This window comes from Cyanistes caeruleus, chromosome 7 (assembly GCF_971803275.1).
Source record: "Cyanistes caeruleus chromosome 7, bCyaCae1.hap1.1, whole genome shotgun sequence".
Classification (NCBI taxonomy): Eukaryota; Metazoa; Chordata; class Aves; order Passeriformes; family Paridae; genus Cyanistes; species Cyanistes caeruleus.
The window spans coordinates 19,455,130-19,469,325 of record NC_141707.1 but is presented as its reverse complement, the minus strand read 5'-3'; the positions used below and the strand labels follow the sequence as shown (position 1 = coordinate 19,469,325).

Here is a 14,196-nt window from a genome sequence, read left to right as displayed (position 1 = left end):
GTCCCTTCAAAAATCCCATTACAATATTTAACTCTTTGATGTCTCTAGGTTAACAAATTTTCACACTGTGAAAAAAACTGATTTCATGCTTATTTTTTAACTAATACATTAAGTTTCTTAAAATCATTACAACTAATGATGGAAAAAAATATAAATTGTACTATAAATTGTACTCCTAAGTTCCTGATATCTTGAAGCCTTGAAAAATATCTGGCATTATTCGAAAAACTTATATAAACAAGCTACTTAGGTATCTAAGTACACAGCAAAGTTAAAGTGACTCTGTTGGGACAAACCATGAGTTTATAGGTTTTGATCTAATTCATGTTAAATTAGCTTACTTTTAAAATGGGATAAGACAAATTTATTTTTCTTTTTGTCCTTCCTCCATTTCTAGTGTTTGTGCTTTAGGCATTGAAAACAGGCTCATCCCAGCTCTGCTAAGCTGCTGTGCCTACATGCCACCCTACCCTGCAGTACCTGGGTATGCTTCTTACCAAATCCATCTACAATAACAATTATCCAAACACCAGCAGTGATTTTGGAATACAAATACATGCCCATTGAATACTGCACTGAGATAGTCAAACAACCACTGACATTAAGGTTTTTTTTTCCCCTAAAGCCTTAATACTTTGAATCACAACACTTTCCTGAAAATTGTTTAATAAGCTTCTTTTACCAAAATAGAAAACATGAGGAGAGAAGGAATAACACGTCTTTAATTAGAAAAATTCAAATCAGCTCTTAATTTAATTCACCATACCAGCATCCATGATTAGGTCTGCATCATGATATATCTCCAATACTATCAATTTTCATAAATGCAAACTTTCCTGAATATGGTTCTGATGTATCCTGACATTTTAAAATATGTCCTATTGTCCTTTCCTGTGCAGCAGACCAAGCACAGAGTGTTCAGTCCTATATCACTGTCACAGTGGTATTAGACCAGATGGCTGCTTCCTTGCAGAATCAAGAATTAGAGATAATTTATGCTGTTCACTGTTATTAGAATGTAAAAATATAAAGAGTTTGCAGCATGCATACATGAAAAGCTGTTCAGATCCATCAGTGACATCCTGGTGCAAAGCATTTACCCTGTTACTGCACTCTTAAAGGTAAAGTCTTGGGTGAAGCTATGGACTTCTGCAAAGCTATGGACTGCTCTGCACTGGATACAACTTAGGGACTATCTGACCTAAGTTACAGTGCTGCTTTGGAAAGAATGTTCTAAGTTGGGAAAAATGTCCAAAATCTGTCTTCTTTTTGTAAAATAATTCCACCACATGACTGTTCCCATTAATATGTGGCAGTTATTTTTATGTCATGAAGAATGAAGTTAAAAATGGAAGCTTTCTTCATTCAGTCTGTTAATCAGTACAGGAGAATACTTCTCAGTAAGACTATACCAAAGGGCATGAGAGTTACATAAATTTGCTCCTGTGCCAGTGAGGGAAGCAAGTTTTCCTTATCAGGGTATCATTGCAACCTGTGTATCTGCTCTACCTGTACCTATGTATGCACCACAGTATGTCAAAATACTGAAAAGAAAGGGTGTCAGCCTGCCCATTTATTGAGTCTGAGCTCATCACAGGTAAGAATCTTGCTCGTATTTCAAACAGCTGAATCATTTGATAAAGATTTATTATTAATGCAGCTGATTCATTTGGAGGGACTTCTCATCCTATTCAGGAATTAAAATGTCTCAGGATTCTAAAAAAAAAAGGGAGATAAATGAAGGGGTAGAGAACTTAGTAAGCTTGCCCAGGTTGCTGCAATAAATGGTATCAGAACAGAATGAAAACTATGTAAGGGCAACCAAATATCAAACATAGTTTTCAAGTAGCAATAGTTTGTTGCTTTATCTTTCCATCTCAGGAAGTTTAGCACAGTACCCTTTGCATGATGTCAGAGTTGTAACCAGATTAAGAACAAACACTTTATCAATATTTAGGAATATTACAAGAGGAGAAATTTTACTGGCATTCTCTGAAATGACACACTCTGTGATTTTGGAAAAAGAGTATCACTGAATTATTTGGTTCACTTTAAATTAATCTTTAAAGTATACTAAGAAACATTACTAGGGACAGATTTGCTTTCAGCTTTCCATGAGCGTATAATTTGTATTTATGGCATACAATGGAAGTATTGTGACTTTGAATGACTGACTAACACCTTATGAAAGTCATTACTTTTGTATCAAGAACAATATTTGTAACATAATGTGTTCTTAAACTGATCAGGACAGCAGGAAGCAGCTAAGTGGATCACTTATCTTTATTTTGCAATTTAACCTGTGTTATGACAGGGAACAAAAAAATTAGATAATTTATAATTTTCTGTCAGTGTTGCATATTTGGGGCTAAGATTGTAACTACTTGGTATAACGGAAGAGTAAGGAGATTTGGCTGCCAAATAAAATAGAACAAGAAAGGTTACTTTAGAATACAATGAATTACTAGCTGACTGTTACAACCAGATCACAAAGATTTCTTGCGTTTTTGTTTCTTGACCAGTGTTGTAGACGATGTAATTTTATCCCTGTAAAAATCCTAGTACAGTTTTATTAAAATAAAGTCTATCAGAATAGAAGATAGTTGTTATGCAGGAGCAGTAACTCACATAATATGAGATGGCATTTCTTTCCAGCTCTTGCTGCTCCGCTGGTTCTAATAGCAACCTGGAGCTCAATTTCCTCCTCAAGAACATTGCATTTCATGTGGAATGTCAATTATTAAAATGCAGTGTCCCGTGTCTTACTTTTCACTAGATGAATTCATTTGCAAATTTGCTAATTTATGTAAATGATCCTTAACCTGTAACTGCCTGGCATGTATTTCTGAGTGCCTCTTTTCAATTCAGAAATGCATATAAAGACTACCAGCAGCACATTAATTACTTTGTGCCACTGTTCTAAACCCCAAAGATTTAATTTCAGAGTAACCCAGAAAGAGTATCTGATGCTTCTTTCCATTTTGCATTCTCAATAGCATTAGACCACTTAAAACAGGTATTTAAAAGAGCATCTCTAGCCATTATAGTTGGTGGTACGTACAGTTTTAGTAAAATATTTTTGTGAAAACTATGACCTGAGACTCCTTGAAGTTTTGATTTTCAGATTTCATTTTTGTCTCAGGAGGTCATTGTTACTTACAAGGGGCCCAATCACAATTCCCGAGATAATTTCTAAATTTCAAATTTTTTGCAGCTAAGTGTCTCTGCTTTTCAGAAGTTAAAAGACAGATTGGAAATTTCCTTCAGGCAGTCAGTGGTTCAGCTGCAACTCTGATCTATGCATGAGTGCCATTCTAGATTGGGCACTTCATTTCTGGTTCTACTATAAGCACAATCTCTGTGCACTTGTAACTGTTTCTTTCACTCTCCAAATGTTCTCAGGAAACTCAACTCCTCCTGTCTGTCCTCAGCTCTTATGAAAAAAACAATATTAAGAAAAGCCCAGCTGAAGACATTAATTTTTGCCTGACTTTTCTCTGTTGCCCACCCACACCTCTCCAATGTTCTCAGGAACCAACAGCACTTTAGAACCTGCCAATGAACCTGGTCCCAGTTGGGGATTTTAATGAAACCTAAAATGAGGCAATTTTCCTCCATGTTGTTACTGTTCTGGAACTTCCCACAGTCCAAATAATAGGATCCAGATTCCCTGTGGTGTAATTGCAGTCACAGCTCCACTGATTTCAGTGACCTGTGAATGGCAGACGGGACCATGGCCCAAGGCCTCCTCTTGACAAACCAGCTAGAGCTTGCTTTCTCTCGACTATTATCTGATTTACATGTCCTTGTTTTAGATGCCTGCCACACGGGGTAGGTGAACAAAGCTCTGTTTCAGAGCCAGCTACAGCGATCGTTCCCAGCCAGCACGGACACCCCATGCCCAGGACTCGGCTCTGAGCCCGAGCTGCAGGGCACAAGTCCTTCCCAGTACTCCTGCCCCACTGGCCACCCTGCCTGGGGCCCTTGCAGAGCACTGTTGCTGTCTTTAACTGAGCTGAGGTTTTGTTTCCCCAGGGTGTAAGGGAGGGAGAGAGGTGCCTCCAGCTGACAGGCCAACACACTATCACACCAACCCCAGCTCGCTCTTCCGGAGCTGGAGCGCTCTTGTGTCTCAGTGTTTACATTGGCTTTGCAAAGTGCAAAGCCAAGAAATGTTTGGCTGCTTTATCCCTGTTTCAGCATTCAGATTGCTAAGAGAAAATCTCAAACAGCCACTTGCTGTGTGTTCTGCAGACATTTTAGCACAAAATCAGCATCTCCAGTATCACCCTCTCAAAGTACCCTGAGGTCTTGGGTATTTGATTTAATTTCTGCTGGGACAGCAGCAGGGAAGATTAGCTATCACAGCTGTAATTTCAGAATTAAGACATCTTTCCCTGTGTTTTGTTGTTGTTACCTATAAGAATTTCTTTATCTGAAATTCAAATTAGCCTTTAATCTGCTGTTTAGTTTTCTCCACAAAGGATATACTTTACAGGATAATGTCTCTTTAAATCTACCCCGAAGATATTCCTCCTGGCCCAGAAGATGCCAAAATGACTTGATGATTTATTTTTGTGGAGCTTGGCAGACCATAGTCCAGATTGTGGCTGAGGCTGAATTTTATGAGCATCCCCCCTAGTGAGTATATTTAAAAATTAAAAAAAGGAAAAAAAGAAAAAAAAGAAAAAGAGGTCTTCATAGATCTTGGCATAAGAACCAAGCAAATATTATCAGGAAGAAGAATGGCTAGGAAGTGAGTTTTAGGACAGAATTAAAAAACTAATTTATAAACAATATTTTGTGGTTAGAGAATTAGAATTTTCTCTTCATCTTCAAAAAATTAGAAATGTGAAGCAGGCATTTCTCATCTCAGCAGAGCTAATGTTTGGTCTGTAAATTTTTTAGCCATATACTACTTGACATTTTGTTCTGGGAACTAGCTTTTTTTTTTTTTTGCACAGAAAGATGGATGTCTCATTGTCATTCCAGACCATACAAGCGGCATGTTGGTGCAATGATGTAAGAAAGCAATTTTCTGCCCTATTTTATTGATTTATAGTATTTTAGTAAAGTGATAAAAACTTAATGCTAGGGATAAAAAGGAGTCTCATCTGATGTAGAGGCAGTAGAAGAGAATAGGGAATGAGGAAGATCTGGCATTAATACATATTTGCCATGTTTTCTTAGGCCTCACTTTTACTAGATCATTAACTAAGTAATAAAAATCATGTCTAAACTTTTTGACTAAGATATTTTCTAGGAATTGATCCCTTTCTTCAAGGCACAGGTTAGTGCAGGATTCTGGCTTCTTGAAGCAGACACATGCACAAGCACAGGAAAATCCTGAAGGCCACAGCAGCCAGGACAACTGTCCGTAGTCCTGAGTCTTTTGGGCGGGGAGCTTGAGTGCTGGGGAAACAGATTTGGGGACCCTTGCATAGTGGGAATCAGCAATAAGCAAGAATATGACTCCATAGCATTTCTCTGCTTCACAGCAGTTCCTTGGGCATCTTCTCCAAGGGGTGTTATAAAACTCTGGGCTAACAGAGTTCACATTTCTGCTTGCCACAGGGGAACTCCTGAAGCAGACAAGCCCTGAGGCAGAAACTCCTACATCCTTAGGTGAACCTCCCCCTGGGATATTCTCTCATCCTGGTGGCTCAGCATAGGTGCTCTTGTTATGCCCATGCAAGGACCACAGCTTTGATGGCCCTGTCTCCTTTCCCAGCGCCAGGAAATAAGGTCCCTCAAGTCCAGATCCATAAAAACTGAGCTTGTACCAATTTATAGGCAGGCCAAAAATTGCGTTGGAAATCAATTCAGCTGAAAACTATATTACACACACTTTTCTAGGATCTTGTATACAAGTGAATATATGTGGGATGTCAGTAAACGGTAGCTGAAACATGCCAGGAAGCAGAATTCTCATTCACAGTGGCATCCCCCACTTTTCTCCAAACAATACAGGGAATCTTCCTGAGGCCCTCCAAATGGTAGTTCAAAGGAAATCTAGGACATTCTTTATGCTGTTCATAAATCAAGGTCAACAGGAAAATATTAACAGTGGCTACATCCACACATTTTCAGTTTGTTTGGGTTTTTTTGAGTTATGTTGGAGAACTCACTGCCAATGTAACAGGAGAAGGGTATTTTACAAGCAAGCACCAAACTAACCTTCTGAAGTCAGATCTATTCTAATTCACTAAGTGAAATATTTATTTTCCCTTGAAAAGGGTCTGGATAAGCTACCACGAGTATCTTCAGGACAGGGATTCCCTTGTGAAAGAAAAGGATTACCAGGGTGACAGCCCAGTGCACAATATTAAATCACACAATATTAAAGCTCTTACAAGGAAAATTCTTGATCTTAATCTTGCTTGGAAACCTTAAGCTGATCCACCAAAAACACTGATTCACTTCTAACCAAAGTTATTTCTAAAGGCTATACCTGGAGTGGTGAGAGCATATATTTATTGCTAAAAATATTTCAGAGGATTGAAAATTATGTCACAATTTTTGGTCAAAAAGGCTTTGCATGGAATACACACAGCTGCTTTTGCTGCTGGGGATACATATTTAAAAGCCAGAAGAAAACAGTAATTGGCATATTTGATTTCACAAAATAAACTGCCTGAGCCTTTTCTTTGGAGAGCTGCACTGTGTAAATCCAGACACTGACACTAGGGTGTGAAACAGTGGAAACAAAATGAGAGTTAATTTAACTTCAACCTCAACATTTTATATCATAATTTCACTCTGTTATGTATTGAAACTAGTCCTTGTACTTGACTCAATTTTGTGTCTTTTAATGACCTGTCAAAAACTCAGTCAGGGCTTATGTATTTATATTTTAATTAGTTTAGTAAGGAGATGGTCTACTTATATTTGACTTTTTTTTAATTAACTGTGAAATTTTCTGCACAAGGATGATACTGTGCACATTGATATGTGTGTCTCTTTATGTTGTGTGATATATTGGAGACAGGAGTGTCACTGGAAAGGCATGCCTAAATAGTGCTTCATAGGTCGCTGGAGCACTGATGGGAGCTGGTTATGTATCATGTAATTTATTCTTTGTATTCTAGCATGCAATTCAGGCTGGTACTAAAGAAAATCATGTCAGGACATGTCATGTCATGTCCCTAGCAGTTTTTTGTTGCACTGTGGATGTGCAGACTTTATTGCTTATGCAAAAAATCACATCTTGTCATCTCTGGTGACTTGCATTTTCTGGCCCCAGAACAAATACTTCATTGACCATAGCTTATGGCTGAGTTTTGATTGCTATGAGAGGCTTTGGCCACAGCCTTCTTCAAATCCTGCTCGAGATTTTTCACTGTTTCACCAAACTTGTGTCTGTCTTGTTCAAAATTCATAACATATAAGAGTGGTAGTAAATTTAGGATGCCAAATGCATTTCAGCAACAGGCTGTGTGTGAGGTCTATTCAGTGTAATATTAAGCTTGATTTCGATGAGGAAAAAATGGAGGTGCAGCTGTTCATGTAGACAAATTTAACCTTTGCCCCTCTAATCAGTTTTCTACTGATAGCATAAAAATAAGAGTTGCATAGAGAAAGCAATGCATAGCTCTGGCAGGCTTGGATCCACATACCCTGCTGAGACACCATCCCTGTTCTAACTGGCAATTGTTGCAAAGAGAGAGTAAAAGAAAAATTATGAAGCAACTTTAATTTGCGCAGGTGACCTGGAATAATTACACAATAGCATGGGAACAATAGCATGGGAAGATTAACACAATCTACTCTGTAATCACCATTGCTCCCAGTGAAGTTACTCTGTGGATCACGAGGTAATAGCACACATTATTTCACAGTAACTATGCAAGGACTCAGGTCAACAGAGTATGCTGCACAAACAGAGCAAATCATTGGAAGTTAAAGAGGTCTAAGTGTTCCAAGGAGTGACATGAGTTTTATTAGATCAGTGATTTTCAGGTGTTTATTAATAGCCTCAGAGGTTTGGAGAAGAGCTAAAACATTGTTAGAAGAGCTAAGGAAGAAGCTCTCAAGTGCATCCAAGGAGTCCCAAAACACAGAGGCATTGGCTCTCATGGGTACATTTATAACCCTTTTACCAGTCAATGGTAATGAGGCAATGCAGAAAGTGAAGCATTCTTGTGTTCCCTCAGAGCAGACACTCAAATTTTATTTGGACTGGAGGAAGATTTTTAAGCCCTTGTCCTTGTGCAGCTAGCACAACCAGCTTCAGATGTACAAAACAACAGACCCTGTACTCTGCTTACAAACGCACTGACTCGTGCTCCAGACGCCAAGGACATGAACACAACGTGACAAAGAAAATGAGAGAGATTACTCAGCCATTCAAGCACAGACCATGGACGACTTGCAGTCCTGCAAACTGAGGTGCATTTTCAAACACTCATGGACAAAGAAGCCATTAAAAACATGAGAGAATAAGGAGAAAGAAGTAGAAGATGTAAGAAATAGTGTGTTTTATCCATATGGTTCTTTATGAATAAGTAATTTTTATCTGTGCTTTACTCCATCAAATGCTTATAAGACTGCCTGGTCTCAAAGATACTTCTAAAACATATATTGCTCTAAAAGATATTGCTCTTTAGTTAATGCAACAGAGAACAATATCTTGATTAATACCTTCCCATTAGTGTATGGACAAACTAGATTGTGTTACAGGATTATGGTCTGACTTGGTAACACAAAATTAAAAACACGCTTAAAACTGGAGTAACAACAGTTATGGCTCATGGGGAACATCACTAGAGGTAGCTGAGAGGCAATATTACACACTGGAGATCTCAAATAATTACTACTATCTAATTGTTCATATATAGTTAAATTTTTTAATTAATCTATTATCGTACTACTATTTGTGTTGAATTTCAGCACTAAAGTAGTGGCATGTCTGCTTGTTAAAACATTCACAGAAATAACCCACACTGAGAAACTGAACTATGAGTTTCAGATACTGATCATTCAGGACCATCTGCTCACAGTCTGTGGGGCAGGAAGTTACTGAAGTAATTTGACAAAATTTCAGCTAGCTATTAAATTTGTGAAAATCTCAAGACAATTGGCAACAACCTGCAAGCTGCAAAATACAGCAGTTTAACAAAAAAAATAAATAGATAATATTTTGGGGGCTGTTTGACTACAACAGGAATGGACCCAACGTAATGACCCAGGGGGTCCCTGAATATCAAATGTCCCGAGCATCCTGAATTATGAGCTCTGTTTCGTATGCAACAGCACACAAAGCTGTATTTTAAAATGCTTCTCTTAATCTTCTGCAAGGGAAGCATCTGCCAGAGCATCTAAAACAAATGGTTCTAAATCTTGCCTGATTAGACTCAAATGCACTTACAACCTACCTCCCCCCTACGTTCGTCTATTACTGTTTAAATCTGTATACATTATTCTCATTGCTGGAAAGATGCAGTAATGCTTCATGATGCCCTTTCTACTCTAATGCTGCATAGCAGTTGCTTTCTTTAGGCCCCAGCTCTTACCTACATCTGTGCTTACTGAAGTGAGACTTTAATTTGCTACACCACGCCAAGGTATTAATAGACAATTATTTATTGCAAATCTGAACCATTTATACTGTTTACTGGCTGACACAATGTAAAATTTTGATCCAAATGGTAATGTGTCCATGACATTGCATAAAATTCTATTCCACAGCAAGGTTTATTTCTTTCCTCAATGAATTGAACTTGCAATATGAGGAAATAGTTTTTAAAGGATGAATGATTTACAGTTTCAAACTTATAAGACTGTTTACTTATACAGATAAGTGAAAATGTCTAATTCAAATAGCCCAGAAAACTAGAAAAAATTTAGGATTTTACCGGAAGCAAAACCGAGGGAGCAGAAATAGGAATAAGTTGCAAAGTACTGAAAAGGATAAATGAATAAATCTTATGTTAGTCATTTGAAGGTAATTATAAACAGGCATCTTTGAGACAGTCTTATAAACATTCAGTTGAGTAGTGCACAGATAAAAATTACCTATTCATAAAGAGCCATATGGATAGAAAAGCACTTTAAAGTCTCCAAATGTCTGGTGAAATTACCTTTACAAACATTTTTTGCAGTTGGATAGAAACCTCAAAACGAGAAAAAGAGCTTTATAAATAGGCAAATTTCATCATACAGAAGATATAATTTCAAGTGTTTATCTGCTTGAGTTTAAATATCATGCTTGTAATACCATCTAGACATGGAATCTTCTCTAATACCTGTAAGAATCTTCAAAATGCAGATGTTTGAATTAAAGTAACATTTTTCTAATGAACTTTGATATTAAGTTAATCTTTTTCCCTTGTTATGATAAAGGGTTATAAGGCAGTTCTAATTAAATCTCTACTATATTCAAGTAATAACACCCAGAACTTGTGGCCAGCTCAGCTTACAAAAGACATTCAAAGCCTTTGTAATATTTCAGCTTATATGGACAGGATCACACTGGAAGGAGCTCTACCAGACAGAACACCTGGAAAGTGCCTATTTTGTGTGGAGTACAGCAGAACAGTTCCATCCCTCTACTGACTCTTTTTTTTCTTATTTTCTTTCTTTTTTTTTTTGTTTTGTTTTGTTTTGTTTTTCGGCTGGTTGGTTTTAGGTAGGTTTTTTTTCAGATTTTTCAAGCCTATAATGGGCTTTCCCCTTTCCATTCCAGGCTATCAGAAAGATGAAAAATGACACTAGATGAGTACTGGGTTTGTTGTGTTGGCACAGATTTGTGGCTGATAAGCTGTGACTCCATGGAAGCAGTGGTAACAGGTAGGAGGCAGGGGGATGCATTTCTATACATTACAGTAGAATACAACTGGCCAGTGGGACTTTGCCCACTGCATAAAGGAAAATGGATACTCTGTACAGTTCTGAGATCCATGAAAGAAGTGGAAATAGCATCACACCTGTATATCATAAACAAATGTTGAAACATTTTTTCAGGAATATTGATAGTGATTTTTTTTTGCACCTATAATGAAAAATCAGACTGAAGTAGAAACACATTTAAATTATTTCCTTTTCCAGAAGAAAGAATATATAGTTGTGATTCCATGATCTTCGGTCTGAATGGCCTCATCAACATAAGCATTGCATGAGGTGTTTTTAGAAGAGCACCCAGGCAAGGCATGTCAGTAGCAGAGAGACTGCTCACACACCAGTTGGTTCTTTGAAGTTCTTCAGAAAACAAATATAGGAACAAGGATTTTGGGGCTTATTAAAGTACTTTGTAAAATATGACACAGGAACTAACATGCAGGCAGTGACTGCAGTGGCAAAGATAATGCCACTGTGAGGCTGAAAGAAATGACGAAAAAGAAGGATTTTGTTTACCATCCCTCCCTTCAAGTACAACAATCAGAGCTGTCTCAAAGAGTCCTGTTCCTGCTGTGAATTAGACAACTTTTTCTTTTTGTTTAACATGCATTCACATTGAGATGTCTTTTTGAGCTACCAGGATACATGCTGTTGATGCATATTAATGACAGGATGTAATTTTTACTATTATTGTTCTGTAATATAGAATATGTCTAACTACATTTTGTTTATTATTCATAATACACAATGAGAAGAGACACCAGAATGGCTCTTTTGGAGGCCTCACATGCTAGGCTGCAAATGTGTATTAACAATAGTACACATTTATGTGTTATGGTTTCATAAAATGCATTTGCATAATATAAAATCATAATCCCAAATGTACAGTAAAAACCCTATGAAAAATAGTTACTTCTCATATACTACACAATGACTGATTTTAATCTTCACTGTCTCAGATGTGGAACTAGTTATTAGGGATTTTTTATAATGGGAAAAATGCCTAGCCCATCCTACAGAATTAAGTCTTGTAAAATGAACCAATCAAACAAGACCCTTCTGTAAAACGGAAGAGATGGTTTGGTAGTAATTTGCATCCACACTTCATTTAATATACTTCCAGGCTGAGATGTTACTTTCAATATCATACCAGAGACTGAAATAAACAGGCAATGCTGGCAGGTCTGGCTGCACAGCACTCCAGGGGCCTATGAATGCAAAAACGTGCAGTGGGAACTGAGCAGAAATTAGCTCAGAGCAGAAGTCACTGGCACCAGGAAACCAGCTCAGAGGGAACCTTTGCAGGAATGTGATGCTCTCAAATTCCACTGTCCAATGAATCCCACACCAGTTTTCTCCTAGTTTGATTGCAGAGATGGGTAAGTCTGTTTTAGTGTTCCTTCCACTTAACTGCAGCCACTTGTAGGGAAACATTGACTACCTGGACATAATTCCCAGTGTCATAACTACAGCTGTATGTATGCTACAGCTACAGTTTCTGTGAGGGGAAACAATGATTTCTACTTTCCTTCTTTAGCAAAAATCATGGTATTTTTCACCTTCACTGGCTACTGTGCTATTTATTTAGACAATTTGACTTTGAGCTGCTTTTTGCTACATATACATTATCAAATGATTAATGGCTAATTAGCATTTTGCTAATGGAAAATAAATGTAGATATGAGTGTATGCCACTATGTTTTCCCTTTCAGCTCAAATTATCACATTTGCATTTTTATCAATAAAAATCTATGAGTTTTCTTTCTGCTAAGCCAAATGAACAGTCTTAATTATATTTAAGGTTCCAGTCTTTCAACAGATATTGTCTGGTACCCTGCTGCACCCACACCTGTCTATCACACCTTGCCAAGTTCTTTTCCCTTCCTTAAAGCATCATTTCTTGGTATATAGAAAATCTCAGTACTCAGTTATCTGCCAGAATTTCTGAGCTCTGACTCCTCTAAGGTCTATGGTGACTTGTTCAGACACTTGGCTTTTCACAGATGAATATGCTTGGAATCATTAAGATGAACTGTTTGATGGGTGAAGGGGACAAATGAGTTCTCATACTTAGATTGTCACTAACATTTTTACAGAACAAGTGACTTGAAAGCTAAAGAAGATGGAGACCTCCAGGAAAAGGAGACTCAGAGGTGACCTTACCACTCTCTACAACTTCCTGAAAGGTGGTTGTAGCCAGGTGGGGGTTGGTCTCCTTCTCCAGGCAACAGCTGACAGAATGAGGGAACACAGTCTCAAGCTGCACCAAGGGAAATACAGGTTGGATATTAGGAAAAAAGTTTTTTTTATGGAAATACTAATAAAGTACTGGAATGGTCTGCCCAGGGAGGTGGTGGAGTCACCATCCCTGGATGTGTTTAAAAACAGATTTTATGTGGCACTTGGTGCCATGGTTTAATTGAGGTGTTAGGGCATGGGCTGGACTTAATGATCTCAGAGGTCTCTCCCAGCCTCGTGATTCTGTGATTCTGTGGTTCTGCAAATATGAAGGCTTTTTGGGTTTCGTCACCAGAAAAAACATACTTTGTTTTTTGAAGAATCAGAGCTTGTCTAGTCACAATCCAGTACTCTCAATTTCAGCTGAGACAAGAAACAGAAAAATAAACGCTTCCTACAACAATGTATGATAAAGAGAGTTATTATTTCCATTCACCTGTCCTTTATATCAACACAGACAGCTAATCCAGGTGAATCTACCTACATTTGTCATTGCCAGTGGACTAAAACCATAGATAATTCACACTAAGGAACATAATTCCACCTTTTTAAAGCTTCATTATGTAATAATTTATTTATCTGGAAAGTGGGATTTTTGAATGACTATTAGTGCCGTGCTGTGGCTACTAACAATCAATGACTTGAGAAAGTCAGGAGAAAGGGGAGAATGCATTTAACAGTGATTTTTTTAAATGATGGTGTGTTTGTGCTGCTCACCAGAGATGAGCCAAGCAATTTTCTGAAGCAGTCTGCTGTCATCTCCTTGTCATATGCAGCAGATTATAGAAAGAGAGCAATTTCCAGCACTGGAAATGGCAGCTGAGTAACTCAAATATTTATCTAAAATGAATACTTTCAAATCTCCCCTCTCCTCAATTTCTTTCATCTGTTGCCTTGTTTGAGGATGGATCAAAACTGCCACTGCCCAGCTCCTGGGAACATTCAGTCACATGAATGTTTCATCCAGGTTTTCACAGCTGAAAAGAGTGACAAGCGAACTGAGTGCTACCAGTGAAATGGCATCAGCCAGAGTGTGCAGAAAGCCTGGAAACACACTGGAACATTTCTGCTTTTCACTAGGTGGTAAAATTTGCCATTGCCCAGGGTGACAATGGACAGATT

At 37.9% G+C, this 14,196-nt stretch overlaps 1 protein-coding gene and 1 long non-coding RNA gene across 4 annotated transcripts in view; one reads left to right on the top strand and one right to left on the bottom strand.

Moving 5' to 3' along the window:
- LOC111931789 (uncharacterized) overlaps positions 1-14,196 on the bottom strand; it is a 203,459-nt gene that overhangs the window by 20,659 nt on the left and 168,604 nt on the right. The window lies entirely within an intron of this gene.
- LOC111931790 (uncharacterized) lies at positions 1,461-13,110 on the top strand. Its single transcript, XR_002865740.2, has 3 exons — positions 1,461-1,597; positions 4,965-5,022; positions 12,933-13,110. It is a non-coding gene; the product is annotated as an uncharacterized LOC111931790 (long non-coding RNA).